The following is a 12,806-nucleotide window of genomic DNA, read 5'->3' on the forward strand; positions in this document are numbered from 1 at the left end:
TGTAGGACTCTGAATGCCAGAGTATTTTGCATTTACTACTGAAGGCAAAAGGAAGCCACTGGAGTTTAATGAATAGGAAGGTGGGTGAGGAGTATATGATATGATTAGACCTGCATTTTAGTAAAATCATTATAGTAGCTAAATGAAAAATAGACTGGAGTGGAGAGAGATGAGGTAGTCAGACCATCGGTAGGCTATTGTAGTAATTAAGGTGTGAGATGTATTTTGGAAATTGCCAATGCTACATTTCCCTCCTGACTGAATGTTAAAGATGCCAAAGAGATGAAAGTGTGGGCCTGAGTTCTACCAAGAGTTTATATAGTAAATAAGTGAGAGAGGCCACGCAAAATGTGTGATGGAAAGAATTTTTTTTTAAAGTAGAGAGAGTGCTTTAAGAGTTTTTCTCTCTCTACCTATGAAATATATATATTTTTCCTCTCACTTTCACAGAGAAAAATAACTAGATTTTCCCACAAAATCAAAGTGGAAGCATATTCAGTAAATGGATTTGTTTTTTCAATGTGATGAGCTATGTTACTGAGAGAAGACAAGTAGAAGAAAACCAATCTATCCATGAAGACATCATGCAGTCAGTACCTGTTGTTCCACAGTTCTATTTAATTGCCCTGCCTCAATGGACCCACACTTAACACCATATACCAAGATAAGATCAAAATGGGTCTATGACCTAGGCATAAAGAACGAGATTATAAATAAATTAGAGGAACATAGAATAGTTTATCTCTCAGACTTGTGGAGGAGAAAGAAATTTGTGACCAAAGATGAACTAGAGACCATTACTGATCACAGAATAGAAAATTTCGATTACATCAAATTAAAAAGCCTTTGTACAAATAAAACTAATGCAAACAAGATTAGAAGGGAAGCAACAAACTGGGAAAACATTTTCACAGTTAAAGGTTCTGATAAAGGCCTCATTTCCAAAATATATAGAGAACTGACTCAAATTTATAAGAAATCAAGCCATTCTCCAATTGATAAATGGTCAAAGGATATGAACAGACAATTTTCAGAGGATGAGATCGAAACTATTACCACTCATATGAAAGAGTGTTCCAAATCATTATTGATCAGAGAAATGCAAATTAAGACAACTCTGAGATACCACTACACACCTGTCAGATTGGCTAACATGACAGGAAAAAATAATGATGAATGTTGGAGGGGATGCTGGAAAACTGGGACACTAATGCATTGTTGGTGGAGTTGTGAACGAATCCAACCATTCTGGAGAGTAATCTGGAATTATGCCCAAAAAATTATCAAATTGTGCATACCCTTTGATCCAGCAGTGTTTCTATTGGGCTTATATCCCAAAGAAATACTAAAGAAGGGAAAGGGACCTGTATGTGCCAAAATGTTTGTAGCAGCCCTGTTTGTAGTGGCTAGAAACTGGAAAATGAATGGATGCCCATCAATTGGAGAATGGCTGGGTAAATTGTGGTATATGAATGTTATGGAATATTATTGTTCTGTAAGAAATGACCAGCAGGATGAATACAGAGAGGACTGGCGAGACTTACATGAACTGATGCTAAGTGAAATGAGCAGAACCAGGAGATCATTATACACTTCGACAACGATATTGTATGAGGACATATTCTGATGGAAGTGGATTTCTTTGACAAAGAGACCTGAGTTTCAATTGATAAATGACGGACAAAAGCAGCTACACCCAAAGAAAGAACACTGGGAAACGAATGTAAACTATCTGCATTTTTGTTTTTCTTCCCGGATTATTTATACCTTCTGAATCCAATTCTCCCTACGCAACAAGAGAACTGTTCGGTTCTGCAAACATATATTGTATCTAGGATATACTGCAACATATCCAACATATAAAGGACTGCTTGCCATCTAGGGGAGGGGGTGGAGGGAGGGAGGGGAAAAAAATCGGAACAGAAACGAGTGTCAATATAATGTAATTATTAAATAAAAATTTTAAAAAAAAATTATAACCTCCTTGAGGACAGAGAAAAAAAAATTGCCCTGCCTCAGTTTCCCTGAATAATTCTGCCTCAGTTCCTAATTGTTGGTTATATCTCATCCCCCTGGTTGCAACACAATCCTCCCTGCTAATCATCAGGATGTGTGATCCAACTAAGGAGGAAGACCTTCTCTCATTAGACATCATAACCCCAGACCTTCCCTACTTATCAGAATGTCCGATGCCTCTCCCCATTCTGTCAGAACTAGACAGTGCTTTGACTCCGCCCCTGCTTTGGTCTACCCCAGTTGCTTGGAAACACATATGTGTATATATACTTCATAGGAAACACAAAATAGCTGCTGGATTCTTGGAGACAATAGTCTCATTCAGCTGTGGGACCAAATCATGGATCCATTTGGTCCTAGCACAATCTCAACCTCTCAAATAAAATATTAAAAATTCTCTAATCTCTATCTTGCCTCAGTTTCTCCAGCATTATAATATCCATAAGTTTTTCACATATATTGACTGAAATTTCAAAGGAAAATATCACTGAGTCACACTTCCCAAGTAACTGCCTGAAGTATCTAAGGGCAGCCCAGCTATTGGGCAGCCAAAAGCATAAGTATTTTGTTTGGTTTACTGTCTGTACAAGGAGATGATTTTTATTTGGGGGCATAGGGGCACTTAAAGAAATCCTTCCTCTGATCCCCTATCCCCCCAAAAAATTTTCAATAAACTTGTGGGAAAACAGATATAAAAGTGAGGGGAGAATTAAAATTAAAATCTTAACAGAAACGGTTGAAGCAGCACCAGATACCAGAGTTCTAAATCATACTATTCTTTATGTATGGTATGACTTTAGTAAACATTCCCTTTAATTTATATATGATTGAATGATCCTCTGGGGATCACATAAAGTTGGAAAAGAGATAAAAATCCGATGGGAATAAAAGCTAAAGCCATTTGATAGCTAGTGGGTTATTGTTAGGAATATTCATCCTCTTAGATCAGAGAAGAGCTAAAAGAAAAGTAGGGGAAAGGAAGGGGTAAAGTTTGCAGTGAGCAGAACTCAAACTGAGATTAAGCTGTACTTACATGCATTTAAAAAAAAAATAACTATTGGGGCAGCTAGGTGGCAATCCAGTTAGCTGGACTGAGCACCAGCCCTGAAGTCAAGAGGACCTGAATTTAAATCTAGCCTCATACACATAACATTTCCTAGTTTTGTGTGACCCTGGGCAAGTCACTTAACCCCAATTGCCCCAGGAGAGGGAAAGAACAGCTGGTAATTAAAAATTAAATCTGATAGAGCAATTTGATGGAGGTGATACATTGAATAGAGTGCTGAGCCTCAAGTTAGGAAGACCCGAATTCAAATTCAGCCCGAGATACTTACTAGCTCTGTGATCTGGGTAAGTTACTTAACCATATTTGCCTCAGTTCCCTCATCTATAAAATGAGCTGGAAAAAGAAATGACAAACTATTCCAGTTTCTTTCCCAAGAAAACTCCAAATGGGATCATAAAGAAGTAGACACAACCAAAATGATTAAATAAAAAAAAATTGGTAGCCCAGACCTCAAAACTCCACCTGATGGCTTGTGTAGAGATATTGCACTCTGTGCAGCTATCTTTGTCAGTAGCTACCCTCCAAGGAGTTCACAAAGCACTGTTCCTAGGTGTGTAATTCACATGTAATTTACAGTGAAAAACTTTTACCATTTGTGAATGTTGTAACACAACATGGATTATCAAGTGCTGTCCTCACAACCAATCCTGTGAGAAAGGCAGTAAAAATATTACTGCATTTTACAGATGAGAAAACTGAGGTTCAAAGTTAAATGATTTCTGTGAAGCCAAAGAATTAGTATGTTGAAAATAGGATTTGAATAATAGTCTTCCATTTCACCAAAATAATATTTTTAAGAAGTTGCTTTCTTTGGTGTAATTTTCCCATTTTGCCAAATTAATTTTTTTTTAAGGAGTTGTTATTTTCAGTCAAATTGTTTGCTTCTTTATCCAAGCTGTTGGCTTTTTTCCCCCTAAACTTTTAAAATTCTCCCACATAGCTCTCATTTCTTTTCTCCATTTTTCTCCTATCTTTCCTCTAAGAGCCTTTTGGAATTCTTTCAAGAGAGTCTTTTGAACTGAAACCCAATTCATATCCCCCTGTGAGGCTTCATCTGGATGTTCTGGGGGCTCAAAATTTACCTTCTGTACTTGCATTGGAGATCTCAGTTAGTCTGTTGATTAACTGGTCTTTTCTACTAAAACAGAGTAGTCATGCTCCCACATTTTGTCTAAGAGACTCCAGCTAGATTCCCAGCACCACCAGCCCTTTCCACGCCATGTCTGTGCTAGGCCCCATTTCCCCCTCCCCAGTTAACACAGACCTTTCCTGAAGTCCTTCCAAGATATCTTTAGCTGGAAAATTATTATACTCTGAATGTTTGTGAATTCTGTCACTCCAAAATCCATTCAGCTGCTTAATCTAGCACTGAATCTGAGGGAAGCTAGGGAGAACTTAGTCAATGTATTATCTATTCTCTACCATCTCAACTCTGCTCTCAAACCTTCCATAATCCATAATCAGACTTTTTGCTACTTCGCCATGAGAAGTGAAATTCCTTTATCTAATCATAATTATTCAGGAGCAGCATATGATAACAAATTGTCTATTTACTAGTTTCAAAGGTGTATTTTAAATAGATATTTCTATTTAATCACAACAGGAGTATTTAAGTAACTACTGTGAGGGTTTGAGGCCAGATAAAATATAGTAAGGCAAAATATAGTATAGTCCAGGAAAACACAGTGAGACAGCTTGATATATTAAAAACTTCAGAGAAATCAAAGGAAATACCCTCCATAGATAAAACAGAGATTTCTTCCATGAATAATTACAAATCTAGTCCTGATTAACTTTCACTTCCTCTTACCTAGTGAGCTGCAGTTAGATTGCTTTTATCCAGATTTCTATCTGTGTTAGACATCAGGAAAGTAATAATTAGGAACTAGCTGGATGGGTCTTCAAAAATCTGATCAAGGGGGCAATTTGAGCCAGCAACCCTTGTGAATTAGATTGCATGAAAGAATGGTAAAAATGGGTTAATTGCCTAAGGAGCGAGGTAGAGAACAGAGAAGTAAAACTTAATTATGGAGAATTTTGAACAGATAAGATCATGAGGAGGATAAAAATAGGGACAGAGCATACTGCTGATGATGAGATCAAGGATGCAAGTAGGAAAATGAGAACAAGAATTGAGTATGACTATAAAAGCCTAGATTAGAGAACAGGAGTATTAATTATTAACATTCCCCTGAAAAGATGTCAAAAGGAAGACAGCTGGTAAGAGTTTAAGGAGTTAGCAAACTAAAAGCAGAGAGGTTGGATTTACAGGCTAGTAGAAAGGAAGACAGGAAATAAAGACAGAAATTTAATGAAAAGAAGCTTAAGCAATAAAGAGTAAAACTTTAATGTAGTTTTAAAATGGTTGCCATTTCCTTACCTCTGATCAGTGAACTTAATCCTTGTAGGAAAGCTGCAGAGTACTTAGTACAAGAATTTCCATGGAACATTTCATTCAAAAACAAATTTCATTAACACTTAATATGTGCTAGACACTATGCCAGGTCCTGAGGACATTAAAAAAAAAAACTGAAGCAATCCTTGCTTAAGAAATTTACTCTACTGAGAGAATCAATAATTCTATTGATGGGAACCTGTTGTGATCTAGGTCAAATGGATCTGAATCGGTCCCTGTTCGGGCGCCAAAATGTGGTGATCTTTTTCTTCTCAAAATGCAGCCAGGTGATGAAAGTTCAGATCTTTTATTATCTCCAATATAGCCCGGTTAGCTTAGAGGCCTATCTCTCTGCTTGGTTCCAAGAGCTCTTGCCGCTTTGTCCTTTGCTTCTGCCTCTGCTTTCTTCAGCCTCCAGCCAGCTCCATTCTTCATGTCATTCCATGAAATCTCGACTTGTAGCTTCTTCCTCTGAAGAACTTCTTTGACTGGCCCATTGGCCTATTTATGCTCCTTCCAGAGAGAGGGATTATGGGTTTTCTCCCATAGTGCTCTCTGGCCCAAAGAGCTTCAAGGGAGGTATGAACTCATTGAACTCCAATGAGTAAAGGTGTGAACACAAGCCTTGTATTAATTAGTTCTACTTAGTACCTTGTTTCAGATTCTGCCCAAAACATCTTCTTGTAAGATTAGATCAACTCTACTTAGTTAGCAGTTAGTAAGGATTCCAACATCTCCCCCTTTCTTTTGTTAGATGAAAACACCAAAGGAAATAGGAAATCTAATCAGATTAGTGGGTTTCTGAAGGGGAACACATAAATCCATCAATATGGGCCAGAACTTTGTAACCGATATACATGGTATACATAAATCCATCAATATGGGAGGCATTATACATAATTTGCATAAGTACATAGCAATATAACACAGGCTAATAGTAATGTAACAACATGAATCAACCTGAAGATTTACACATGTCCATAAGTCCTAGAAATAGTCCATAAGCAATCCATTGTCCATTAGTTCATGTGCCAGGAATCTAAGAATTCTTGTAAGCTCTGAAGTACTGCAAAAAGTCTCATCAACAATTTTTCATCTCAGGGAATCCAATCATTCTTGCTGGTTTTTCAAGAACTAAAACAGTTTCATCTTGTGTTAGGAAATCCAATGATTCCTGAAGATTTTAAAAGTCTTTTTAACAGTCTCCTTGTCAGCCATTTGATTCTTTCTCCATCTGTGGAAATATAAGCAGATCCTCTTCCCCAAGCAGTTAATCTAATAGATTTCCAAATGTGGTGATCTTTTTCTTCTCAAAACGCAGTCAGGTGATGAAAGTTCAGATCTTTTATTATCTCCAATATAGCCCGGTTAGCTTAGAGGCCTATCTCTCTGCTTGGTTCCAAGAGCTCTTGCCGCTTTGTCCTTTGCTTCTGCCTCTGCTTTCTTCAGCCTCCAGCCAGCTCCATTCTTCATGTCATTCCATGAAATCTCGACTTGTAGCTTCTTCCTCTGAAGAACTTCTTTGACTGGCCCATTGGCCTATTTATGCTCCTTCCAGAGAGAGGGATTATGGGTTTTCTCCCATAGTGCTCTCTGGCCCAAAGAGCTTCAAGGGAGGTATGAACTCATTGAACTCCAATGAGTAAAGGTGTGAACACAAGCCTTGTATTAATTAGTTCTACTTAGTACCTTGTTTCAGATTCTGCCCAAAACATCTTCTTGTAAGATTAGATCAACTCTACTTAGTTAGCAGTTAGTAAGGATTCCAACAGGAACCTATATGTACCAGATAAGAAAACCAAAGTATTTGGGGAGAGAGAATAGTAACAACTATGAATTCTGGAAAAAATCTATAGATATCATCCTTAGAATGAGACTTGAAGGGATCTAGGAATTTCTAAAAACAGATAAGAGAAAGTGATAATTCCAAACATGGGGGAAGAGAGGAGTATAGGACTGTGGCAGGGTATAGAGGTGGGATATGGAATGTTTTATCTGGAAATCAGCAACTGGAAAAGTTTAAGTGGAATGCAATTTGTGTTGATTGAATAATATTTTAGCCCCTTACCAGGAAAAGATCTTATGGAAAGTTGAATTTTCCCAGATAGGAGGAGGCACTGAAAGATCATGGGAAGCCCAGGAACTTTTGGTCCTTGAGTTGGGGAAATGGGCCTCAAGAAGGGAGTGAATATTTTTTTTAATTAATTAATGTATTTTTAAGATACATTACTTCATGACTTATGTTGGGAGAGAAAAATTTGAACAAAAGGGAAAAATAATGGAAGAGGGGGAAAAAAAAGAAGAACATAGCATGTGTTGATTTATATACAGTCTCCTTAGATATTTTGCAGATGGCATTTTCTATCCAAAGTCTATTGGGATTGCCTTGGACCACCGAACCACTAAGAAGAACAAAGTCTTTCTTTTTATTTTTTTTAATTTTTAATGGCTTTTTATTTACAAATTATATGCATGGGTAATTTTATAGCATTGACAATTGCCAAACCTTTTGTTCCATTTTTTCCCTTCTCCCCACCCCTTCCCCTAGATGGCAGGATGACCAATACATATTAAATATATTAAAGTTTAAATTAAATATAAAATAAGTATACATGTCCAAACTGTTATTTTGCTGTAACAAAAAGAATCGGACTCTGAAATATTGTACAATTAGCCTGTGAAGGAAATCAAAAATGTAGATAGGCAAAAATATAGGGATTAGGAATTCAATGTAATGTTTCTTAGTCATCTCCCAGAGTTCTTTCACTGGGTATAGCTGGTTCAGTTCATTACTGCTCCATTGGAACTGATTTGGTTCAACTCAGTGTTGAAGATAGACAGGTCCATCAGAATTAATCATCATATAGTATTGTTTTTGAAGTATATAATCTCCTGGCCCTGCTCATTTCACTCAGCATCAGTTCGTGTAAGTCTCTCCAGGCCTTTCTGAAATCATCCTGTTGGTCATAAGAATGAAGTCTTTCATAATTGATCATAGCACATTCTTGCTGTTATTGTGTACAATGTTTTCCTGCTTCTACTTCTTTCACTCAGCATCAATTTATGTAAATCTTTCCAGGCCTTTGTAAAATGAGCTTGTTCAGCCATTCTCCAATTGATAAATGGTCAAAGGATATGAATAGACAATTTTCAGATGAAGAAATTGCAACTATTTCTAGTCATATGAAAAGGTGTTCCAAATCATTATTGATCAGAGAAATGAAAATTAAGGCAATTCTGAGATACTACACATCTCTCAGATTGGCTAAAATGTCAAGAAAAGATAATGATGAATTTGGAGGGGATGTGGGAAAACAGAGGCACTGATACATTGTTGGTGGAATTGTGAGCAAATCCAACCATTCTGGAGAGCAATTTGGAACTATGTTCAAAAAATTATCAAACTGTGCATACCCTTTGATTCAGCAATGTTACTATTGGGTTTATATCCCAAAGAGATCTTAAAGAAGGGAAAGGGATGTGCCAAAATGTTTGTGGCAGCCCTCTTTGTAGTGGTTAGAAATAGAAACTGAATGGATGCCCATCAATTGGAGAATGACTGAATAAATTGTGGTATGTGAATGTTATGGAATATTATTGTTCTGTAAGAAATGACCAGCAGGATGAATACGGAGAGGCTTGGAGAGACTTACATGAATTGATGCTAAATAAAATGATCAAAAGCAGGAGATCATTATACATGGCAACAACAAGATTATACAATGATCAATTCTGATGGACGTGGCTCCCTTCAACAAGGAGATGATTCAAATCAATTCCAATTGTTCAGTAATGAACAGAATCAGCTACACCCAGAGAGAGAACTATGGGAAATGAGTGTGGACCACAATATAGAATTCCACTCTTTCTGTTGTTGTTTGCTTGCATTTTTTGTTTTCCTTCTCAGGTTTTTTAATTTCTTTTTAGATCCAATTTTTCTTGTGCAGCAATCTAACCATATAAATATGTATACATATATCGGATGTAACATATACTTTAACATATTTAACATGTATTGGACTACCTGCCATTGAGGGGAGGGTGGTTGGGGGAAGAAGGGGAAAAGTTGGAACACAAAGTTTTGCAAGGGTCAATGTTGAAAAATTACCCATGCATATGTTTTGTAAATAAAAAGCTATTTAAAAAAACCAAATACAAAGGGTGTTGTATTTAGAGCTACACTGAAGGGAAACTTCATGAAGATTCTATAAAAAATAAAAAGACTTCTAATAAAAAATAAAATAAAATCAGCTTGTTCACCATTTTTTACAAAACAATAATATTCCATTACCTTCATATACTACAACTTATTCAGCTATTCCCCAATTGATGGGGATTTTCCAATTCTTTGCTAATACAAAAAAGAGCTGCTACACATATTTTTACACATGTGGTCCTTTTCTCCCCTTTTTGATTTCCTTGGGATACAGACCCAGTAATGGCACCACTGGATCAAAGAGTATGCACATTTTGTTAGTCCTTTAGGCATAGTTCCAAATTGCTTTCCAGAATGGTTGGATCATTTCACAACTACACCAACAATGTATTAGTGTCCCTGTTTTCCTACATCACCTCCAAAATTTATCATTATCTTTTTCAGGGTGTGAACAATAATCAAGCACCAGTGCTCTGCTAATTGCAAGAGAAAGGCACTTCTACCTCAAGCTGAATATAATCTTATCTGGTTCATTAATTCACAAAAATAATTATCTACCTAGACAGAATTGAGTAGTTTTATTGACTACTACTTCTGCTAGACTTGGTGAATTTATCTGCTTTATGCTTATGGCCTAGTTAATCAATTTGCCATTTGCCTAGAAAATTGGTACTACTTACTCTCAAGAGTTGCCTACTCTCCTTAAACTTTGTTTACTTGCTATCTATGATTGGATAATGGATTTTGTCTCCAAATTATTTTCATAAAATGATCACCAGTATATTTTGAGGGAGTGATTGCTAAAAACCCAGTTGATACATCAACATGGAAGGACAGAAGGAAATCCATAGCCCTACACTTAAGTGTGGAACTTATACTGGAAGTGTTCATCTTGCTGAGTATGGAAACTCAAAATGAAGATTCAATGTAAAACAGGATCGTAGATAGAATGTGAAAGGTTTTAAATGTCAAGTGATTCTGAGTCAAGATATTCGAAGTAGCCATGACAGTAGTGGTTAAGTTTAATCATAGATTTAGAAAAAAAAAAAGTCCTTCTACTCTACACTTTATTTTAGAGATAAGGAAACTGAAGCCTGGTGAGATTAAGTCACTTGCCCAATGTGATACAAACAGTAGAGTAATTATTAAATTCAGAATTTAAACTCAGGTACCCTGACTCTGGGAAGTTAAGTGACACAGTGAAGACCAGTCCTGAAGTCTAGAAGACGAGTTCAAATGTGGCCTCAGACACCTACCAGCTGTGTGATCCTGGGTAAATTGTGTTTGCCTCAGTTTCCTCAGCTGTAAAATGAGTTGGAAAAAGAAATGGCAAACCATTCCAATATCTTCACAAAATAATCCCATATAAGGTTGCAAAGAGTTATATACAACTGTTATAACTAGACAAGCTCTGTCCCTAGATTGTATTCTTTTGCTGCTATATCACAATACTCTGGAAACTCAGAGATATTTACAGTTAAATAAGTATTTTCTGGGTTCTACATATTTTAAAGGACTTGTAATACATGTAAATCAAGCCAGAAAAATCACAAAATGCATTGCTCTTTACTGGCTATTTGTCTAATTGATTTAAAAAATCAATTAGGTAAATAGAAAATTATATTTCATCACTGAAAAACAAGGACTTCATTTCTCCTAGGTTTCAGAGTGAAAGTTGACAGTAATTGAGCCTTTATTGTACTAGAATAATTTCAAGAGTAGATGAACTAAATAATCTTAGAAAGAAGGTCATAATCCTTTAATTGTAATGAGAATAAATATGACAATAATTATTTATTATTTTATTTGGACTCCTATCTCATCAGAATTTATGGTAATATTATATATTCCATATAGGGAGAAAGAAAAACTCATTTCTTGATTTTCCTGTCAGGTAAAGAATTTTGTCCTCACATTTCCCTGTTTTCTTTTCAGCTATTGACATAGAAACTTCACTAGAATAGCCAAAAGCAGACAAGAACTAGTTTTGTGAAAAAACTGTTTGTGAAAAACTTTTTCCAGCTCTTCTTTAAGAGTTGTGCAATGAAGTTTTATGCAGATGTGCTCCCCACATGTCAGGGGAGGAGGGAGCACTTAAAGAGAATGTCAGCCCCAGCAAGAAATAAAAATAGAATGAAAATGGATTCTTCATAATGTTTGAAAGTGGACTTGAAACTGTTTCAATTATATAGTAATGCATGGTGCTTTGGAAATTGAGCAATTTCTTTTAGAAGCTTCTTCTGATGTCAGATTAAAATATAGGCTGAACAATTAACTGGAAAAGATTTAAGGAGAGAATGGAAATAAAAATATTTACATAAATGGAGAACTTTTCAGTATTCAAATGAAAAGTCTAACATTAAGAATCAGCTTTTCATTTTTCATAACAATAGAGGGGTTTTCATGAGGTATTCATGTGCTTATAGTTCTATTTTACTGTGCAACTTTTTTTTACCATCTCTCCCATAAGGAAATGTGGAAAGGAAATGATCCACCTCTGAAAAGATAAGGTTTCTGAGTTTTTGTCAAGGCCAAAAATAGATTTGCAATGATTCATGTGCAAAATCTTACTAAGTTCCCTTTGTGAAAATTAATGTTTATTTGTTTTTTTAAATAATTTTAATTGTTCTTGTCTATTTCTTACATTACCATAATATCCTGTATATATCTTCCCTTACTCTCCCTGAGAATCATTCAATATAACAAATAGTTTGGGTTGTGAGAAGGGGGAAAAGTCAATGCAATTTATTGAGACATTAACAAAAGGTTTAAAAATATATGCAATGTATGATATATGTGGACTTCCCACTGGGAAAGGGCAGATTGAAAGTGTCTTTTCATATCTCTTCCTTCGAAAGAACAACTGACAGGAAGGAGAAGATATCAGACACTTAGGTCCTTTCTCAAACTAAACTGCCAAGCATTCCAACTCTGTTGCAGAAAGCATAATTTCATTGGGCTGGCCACATTGTTCAAATGCCAAATGTTCTCTTGTCAAAAAGAAAAAACAAAATATGGAGAACTCACACAGGGCAAGTGCTCACACAATAGTAAGAAAAAGTGATACAAGGACACTCTCTTAAGAACTTTTGAATAGATCATATGACACAGGAGACTAGACTAGCACAAGGCAGTCCATAGCGTGCTCTCATCAGAGAAGATGCTATACTCTA

Source organism: Antechinus flavipes, chromosome 3 (genome assembly GCF_016432865.1).
Source record: "Antechinus flavipes isolate AdamAnt ecotype Samford, QLD, Australia chromosome 3, AdamAnt_v2, whole genome shotgun sequence".
Taxonomy (NCBI): Eukaryota; Metazoa; Chordata; class Mammalia; order Dasyuromorphia; family Dasyuridae; genus Antechinus; species Antechinus flavipes.